The following is a 7,205-nucleotide window of genomic DNA, read 5'->3' on the forward strand; positions in this document are numbered from 1 at the left end:
CTAATTCCTATTGTAGCCTATTGTGCAGGTTCTGTGAGACAGAATCTAACCAGACATGATGGGTACTTGCTCTGTGTCATCTGCACCATTATCCTTGCAAGCCCTGCAAGGCTCACTACTCTCCTGGTCTTCATGAGACAGCTCAGAATTATGGTGAGGGGCCAAGAGCTGAAACACCATCAAAAAGGTGGGTGACACCCCTCAGTGCCTATAAGTCACACCTGGCTATATCTTCTGTGAGGCGGTGCCAGGCTGAACCAACAAGGGTTTAGTAATAGGACTCAGACTATTTAACTTCTTCATACTCAATTATTCCTCTTCTTCCCTGATTCTAGTTCGGTCTTTGTGATTAAATATTTTTAAACTGGGAAAGTCACAAGGAATTTCAGCCTGGAACCTCTTGTCTGGGCCACACACTTCTAGGAGAAAGAAGACAGACAAGTCTAGTGAGTTAGAGCAAGGAAGCCAGGATTCCTGGATCTGGTCCCTGCTCTGCCACTAACTCATTATGTGGCCTTGACAAATCACTTCTCCTCCCTCCAATATCTATGGTTCCTTATCTGCTCAATGATAATACCACCACTAATCTTTCTCTCAGGTGTATAATTACTGAATGGCTAAGTGCTTAGAGAGGCTCAGGAAAAAGGCACTATTGACAAGTGCTATTGTACAGTGATAATAATTATATTATCTCTAAATACTTCTGTAAGGGGAAAGAATTATAACCACAAAACAATAGATATTCTACAATACTGCATAGGGATGGCATTTGTTAATATGCCAGTGCTGCTACAGTGTGGCTTGTTGCTGTCTGACAAAGCAGGTTTATGTGAAGCAGAAGTCCAGGTAAGAATATGTGGTGCTAGAGTCCTCTGCCAAAAAAGAAAAGGAAGAAATATTTTCAGCAGCAGGTAGAAACACAATTTAGATATTTTCAGGAACTGCCCCACTTACTCAGCAGGACTATTTGTCCCAAGTGCTGTTGTGCAGCTGAAGATTTCCCCATTTGACCAATTGTGCTGCAAATACAGAGGTTTGGTATAAGCACAGACACATCATCTCTCCCAAGGAACACTTTCTTTGCATCATTCTCCTTTCTGCCCTAACTCTTGGCTCAAGCAGGAAGTACAGCTGAGAGTTTCTCTCTGAGCAGATACTATTCTTGCTGCGTTAGTTTCTTGGTGAGAGAAATAAAACTGGCACTGTCCCTCTTTGTGAATTGCTTGTTCACTTCTGGTTTTTGGGCTCGACTCCACTCTCATTGACTGTCTTTTGACTGGTTTGCTGTGGATGCCCCAGGACACCAGCAGGAAGTTCCAGATGTGTCTCAAGGAGCTCTGCTTGTATCAAGGGGAGATAACTTAATCTAGTGGTCACTGAAAGAAAAAGAAATGCTTACGATGGATTGTTCAGAGATTCTAAGACCGGCAAGGATCATCTAGTCCGACATTCTGTCTAACATAGGAATATAGGACATAAGACTGGAAGGGAGTTCCTTGGTCATCGAGTCCAGGGCTGCCCACAGGATTCAGAGGGCCTGGGGCAAAGCAATTTCGGGGGCCCCTTCCATAAGAAAAAGTTGCAATACTAGAGAATACTATATTCTCGTGGGGGCCACTGCAGGGCCTGGGGCAAATTGCTCCCCCGCCGGGCGGCCCTGATCGAGTCCAGTACTCTGCTATCACAGGCAACTTCATAATATAATCTTGTTCACAAATTTATCAAACTCCATTTTAAATCTAGTAAGGTTGTTTTCCCCCAGTATTCCTCTAGAATGCTGTTCTAGAACTTCATTGTTCTAGTGGTTGGAAGCCTTCTAATTTCCAGGTTAAATTTATTCAGGGCCAGTTCATACCCATTTGTTCTTATGCCAACATTGTCCTTTAGTTTAAATAGCTGTTCTCCTTCTCTGATGTATTTATAGAGAACAATCATAGCCCCTCTGAGCCTTGTTTTACTAAGCTAAAAGAGTCAAGCTCTTTTAGTCTCCTCTTGTAAGATGGGCTCTTCATTCCTGTGATCATCCTAGTAGCCTTTCTTTGCATCTGCTCCAGTTTGATTTAATTTTTCTTGGATGTGGGGTGACCAGAATTGTACAAAGTATTCCAGAGGAGGTCTTACTACTACCCTGTATGATGTCATAAATACTTCCCTATCTCTACATTAAATACTTTGCCTGATACATACTAGGCTTGCATTTGCCTTTTTTATGGCTTCATCATAGTGATGGCTCATAGTCATCTTATGATGGACTAAAACACACAGATCTTAGTCCCTAAGAGCATGACTTTGCAGATTGTACTATTAAATTTCATCACATTTCTATTGCTTACATCATCCTAATTCTTCCTGTATAATATTTTGATCCTCCTCTGTATTTACAGTGCCTCCCGATATGTGTCACCATCACATTTCATTAGCACACTCCAACTTTTTTTGCTACTGTCATTAATTAAAATATGTAATGAGATCTATTACAAAAACAGATCCTTGAGGAACTCACTAATAATTTCCCTCCATCCTGATAGTTCTTTGGCACAACCCATGTTAGCTCCACTTTAGCCAATGCCTTACCCACTTTACAATACCTGTGCTAATTCCTATCTTCTCTAGCTTAATTAATATTTTCTCATGTGGCACCATGACCCATCTAGCCCAGTATCCTGTTTTACTATAGTGGCTAGTGCCAGATGCTTCAGAGGGAATGAACAGACAGGACAATTTCAATTGCTTTATCCCCTGTTGTCCAGTCCCAGCTTCTCGCAGTTGAAGGTTTAGGGACATCCAAAGCATGGGATTGACTGCTGCTGCAGCTAATGTTTTCAGGGCCCTATCCATTACAGCACCAAGATCTTTTTCTTGGGTGGTAATAGTTATTGTAGACACACACACACACCCACTCCATAATTTCATATGAGTAGTTGGGACTATGTTTTCCAACGTGTATTACTTTGCACTTATCAGCATTGAATTTCATCTGCCATTTTTGTTACTCAATCAGCCAGTTTTGTGAGATCAGCTTTGAACTTGCTATCTTGACTAATTTTGTACCATCTGCTAATTTTGCCACCTCACTGTTAACCCCCTTTTCAATAATTTATGACTATGTTGAACAACATGGGTGCTGGTACAGAGCCTAGGGGGACTCTGCTATTTACTTTGATCTTCTGTGAAGAACTGAGCATTTATTCCTATCGACTCATAGAATATCAGGGTTGGAAGGGACCTCAGGAGGTCATCTAGTCTAACCCCCTGCTCAGGGCAGGACCAATCCCCAGACAGATTTTTGCCCCAGATCTCTAAATAGTCCCCTCAAGGACTGAACTCACAACCCTGGGTTTAGTAGGCCAATGCGCAAACCACTGAGCTATCCATCCCCCTCCCTATCTTTTAACCAATTATTGAACCATGAGAGGACCTCCGCTCTTAGGCCATGACTGCTTAGTTTTCTTAAGTGCCTTTCATGTGGGACTTTTTCAAAGGCTTTCTGAAAGTCCAAGTACACTATAGAGACTGGATCACTCTCGTCCACATACTTGTTGACCCCCCTCAAAGAATTCTAATAGATTGGTGTGGCATGATTTCCCTTTGATAAAACTGTTTGACTCTTCACCAAGATATTGTGTTCATCTATGTGTCCGATAAATTTGTCCTTTACTATAGCTTCAACCAACTTGCCTGGTAATAAAGTTAGGTTTACCTACCAGTAATTGCCAGGATCACTTCTGCATCCTGTTTAGCTCCTCCGTAGTAGCCGTGTTTTCCTTGGGTGCTCTTTTAGCAGCTCAGTTGTCCAGTGGCCTGACTGTTTGGCAGGCTTCCCGAGTCTGCTGTACTTACAAATACTTTTGCTCTTAGTTTGTGTGTCCTTGTCTAGTTGCTCTTCAAATTCTTTCTTGGCCTGCCTTACTATACTTTCACACATGACTTGCCAGAGTTTATGCTCCTTTCTATTGTCCTCACTTGGATTTGACTTCCAATTTTTAAAATGATGCCTTTTGTCTCACACAGGCCCTATTTCTCTGCTGTTTAGTATGGTAGCATTTTTTTTAGTCTTCTTACAGTTTTTTTTTAATTTGGAGGTACATTTAATTTGAGCCTCTATTATGGTGTTTTTAAGTAGCTGCCAGGAAGTTTGCAGGCATTTCACCTTTGTGACTACTCCCTTTAATTTCTGTTTAACTAGTTTCTTAATTTTTATGTTGTTCTCTTTTTCTCTTCTTGGACTCTTTTTATTTATATGGCTAAAGAACCTCTGTTTGTTCTAATTTCCTTCACAATGGCTAATTCTGCTTGACTTTTGGCCATTCTCCCTTGAGACCTATACATTTTTACCTCCAAGATATAGCTTTCTTTGCAGATCAGTGCCTTCTTCCATTCCTCATAGGCTCTCTGCTTATGCCTAATATCTGTTTTGAAGTGGTTATTCAGCCAGTTAGGTCTGAAGCCCTTCTCTAAAAGTCTTTTCCTCCTTGCTTAGGATGCAGGCATTTAAATGCCTCAGCTCTTCAGTCCCATTGACTTCACTAACTAGTTCCTTTAGTTTCTCAAAGTCTGCTCTTTTGAAATCTAAATTTTTTGCTGACCTGCCATGCCATAGAATTCCCTCCTCTCCTCCTGCCCTCAGTTCCAACCAGTATTCCTTCATCTACTTCATAACTTCAGGTTGAGCTACAGCATATATTTTAGAATGTCAGGAGGATCAAAATGTTAATGGTTTTTCCTATAACCTTAATTCAGCTTATATCAGTACTTCTCAAACTTTTGCACTGGTGACCCCTTTCACATAACAAGCCTCTGAGTGTGACCTCCCCCTTATAAATTAAAAATATATAAAAATTCATTTAACACCATTATAAATGCTGGAGGAAAAGCGGGGTTTGGGGTGGTGGCTGACAGCTTGCAACCCCCTATGTAATAACCTCGCGACCCCCCCGAGGGGTCCCAACCCCCAGTTTGAGAACCCCTGGCTTATACTGAACAGCACCTAGGGTTGAGAGAGAGATTTACTTACACAGACATGTTTAAGAAAAACAGGGTTTTGCTTCCTGAAAATACTCCATCTGTGAAATTTGGCCACTGTAACCCACTGCAAATAACTAGAGCCCTGCAAATCTGCAGATATCCATTTTATATCTGCATACCATATTTGTGGATCACATATGGAGGCAAATCCAAATTTTATATCTAGAGCCCTGCAAATCTGTGAATAGCTGCTTTATATCCATGAACCATATTTGCCAATCTTGGCATGGATGCAGATAACCACAAATCTCAGATGTCTCTGACTTTTAGATGCTTGATACAATGCACTAAGTCAATTTGTTTGGATTTAATTTAGCTTGTAACATTTAAGGTAGAATCAGTCACCTTACACAGCTCACAGGATCTAGCAGTCGGACCCTGGTTATGCCCCCACCAAATCAGTACCACAACTTTTTGTGGCAGTACTGGCGAGGCAGACACCTTGCCCTTCCATCAGCATGGGATCTTGCACCTGCATTATGCTGAGTTAATATGACATAATCTATGGGTAAAGCAAACTTGCAAAATTACGTGAATATCACCTCCCATGGTGTTTTTGCAGGGGGGGAACATGTTGAAAATCAAAACAAGACCCTCACCTGCCTGGTGTGCCATTTAATCTTACAGCCCACAACTAATCCTGCTATCCAGCTCTGCTGAACACAGCATCAGCAGTTCAAAACATATATTGTACATTTATGAAATAAAGTGACAGCCATTTATGAATAAATAGTAATAAAGATTATGGAAATTAAAAAAAATCTAATGTGGATTGGTCTCATGGGACACAGTCCTGAGAAGCCATTCACACCAGCGCAATCCTTGCTTACATGAAAATTCAGGATCAGCTGCTACAATGTTAGGTATGGTATAAAATATAGGCAAATAGCAGCCATGGGCCTAATCACCTGAGTAAGAGTTTGTAGGACTGTATCTATCATTTTATAGGAAAGTTTAAAAACAGCTTTCCATCTATTACAATTTTTTCTATTATGCTCTTCAGGATCTATTTTTTACCTAGCCATGACTTTAATACCCCAACGCTCTCAGCTAGTTACTTCAGAAGAGACAACATTTCACACTGAAAGAGAATTCATAGTCAGCATTTTGGGCTTGATCTTGCCTTCCATGTGACTTGACTTCATTATGCGATTAGAGTGCAAAATTGAAGATGTGTTACGTGTTGTATGAATGGACAAAACTGACTGATTAGCTAAGGTTTAGCCGTTTAAGTGCTAGTATGTATTATTTTTCTTATTTAGTCTATAAGGTGCCACAGGACTCTTTGCTGCTTTTCTTATTTAGTGGCTTAAATTGCTACTGATCCAATCAGTAAAGGAAGCCTTGGAAAATACACTTTAGCAAATGGGGAAAGTGAGGCTTGTAATATCCAGCAACAGTTTGGCTCTGTGCAGAACATTAACCGTAATTTTGTTGACTCTTCATCTCAATTCTTTGCTGCCCCAGTTAAACATCATTTGCTTTGCTTTAAAGTGAGTTGTATTTGCACTGAACTTTTTAATTCACTAATTTCATGGCACAGAGACTGCTCCTTTGAATGTACAGATCACAGTAGTAACTCACTTGCTAGTTCAGTATCTGAGTCCATCACACATATAAAGTTCTATAATCTAGAAAGTTACTGAAGTTTTTGTATATGGAGCTTAATTCCGTACCTTTGACGTCAATGGGCATTTTGATAAGGAATGAATAAGGACTTCTGTATTTGAATTAATAATTACAGTTCGTTATTTGCTAAATGTCTCTTTAAAATCTTCCTCTCAGTGTTAAGTATAGCTAATCATATATGCATATCCACAAAAATATCATAAATATGTATGAATTGTGATGAAATATCAGCCTAAACAATGGATGATGAGAAAATAATCCATGCTACAACTACAGCAATAAAATAGCAAAGCACCACTGAATTTCCCGCATTAACCTGTTCCCAATGTTCAAAAGACACCATGTGCTGTGTGCTTTATATATCAGCTCCCAAAATATCTGACTCCTGATAGGATGAGAAAAATACTGTCATGCTCTTGCACCAAGCCAATTACAAAGCTGTAGTTCCTGTGCTGTTAAAGATGTTTCCTGTTGATAGCACAAAGGGACAACATAGCATTTATTTGCTAATGTTATCTGGGACCTTTGTGACCTCTCGGAAACCTTAACAA

General features: G+C 40.3%; 1 long non-coding RNA gene across 1 annotated transcript; it reads right to left on the minus strand.

The window, feature by feature from the left end:
- Positions 1-210: 210 nt before the first annotated feature.
- On the minus strand, positions 211-4,809 carry LOC116823154 (uncharacterized). Its single transcript, XR_012656829.1, has 3 exons — positions 3,701-4,809; positions 951-1,376; positions 211-416 (listed from the first exon to the last, which is right to left on the minus strand). It is a non-coding gene; the product is annotated as an uncharacterized LOC116823154 (long non-coding RNA).
- Positions 4,810-7,205: the final 2,396 nt, after the last annotated feature.

Source organism: Chelonoidis abingdonii, chromosome 11 (assembly GCF_003597395.2).
Source record: "Chelonoidis abingdonii isolate Lonesome George chromosome 11, CheloAbing_2.0, whole genome shotgun sequence".
In the NCBI taxonomy this organism is placed as follows: Eukaryota; Metazoa; Chordata; order Testudines; family Testudinidae; genus Chelonoidis; species Chelonoidis abingdonii.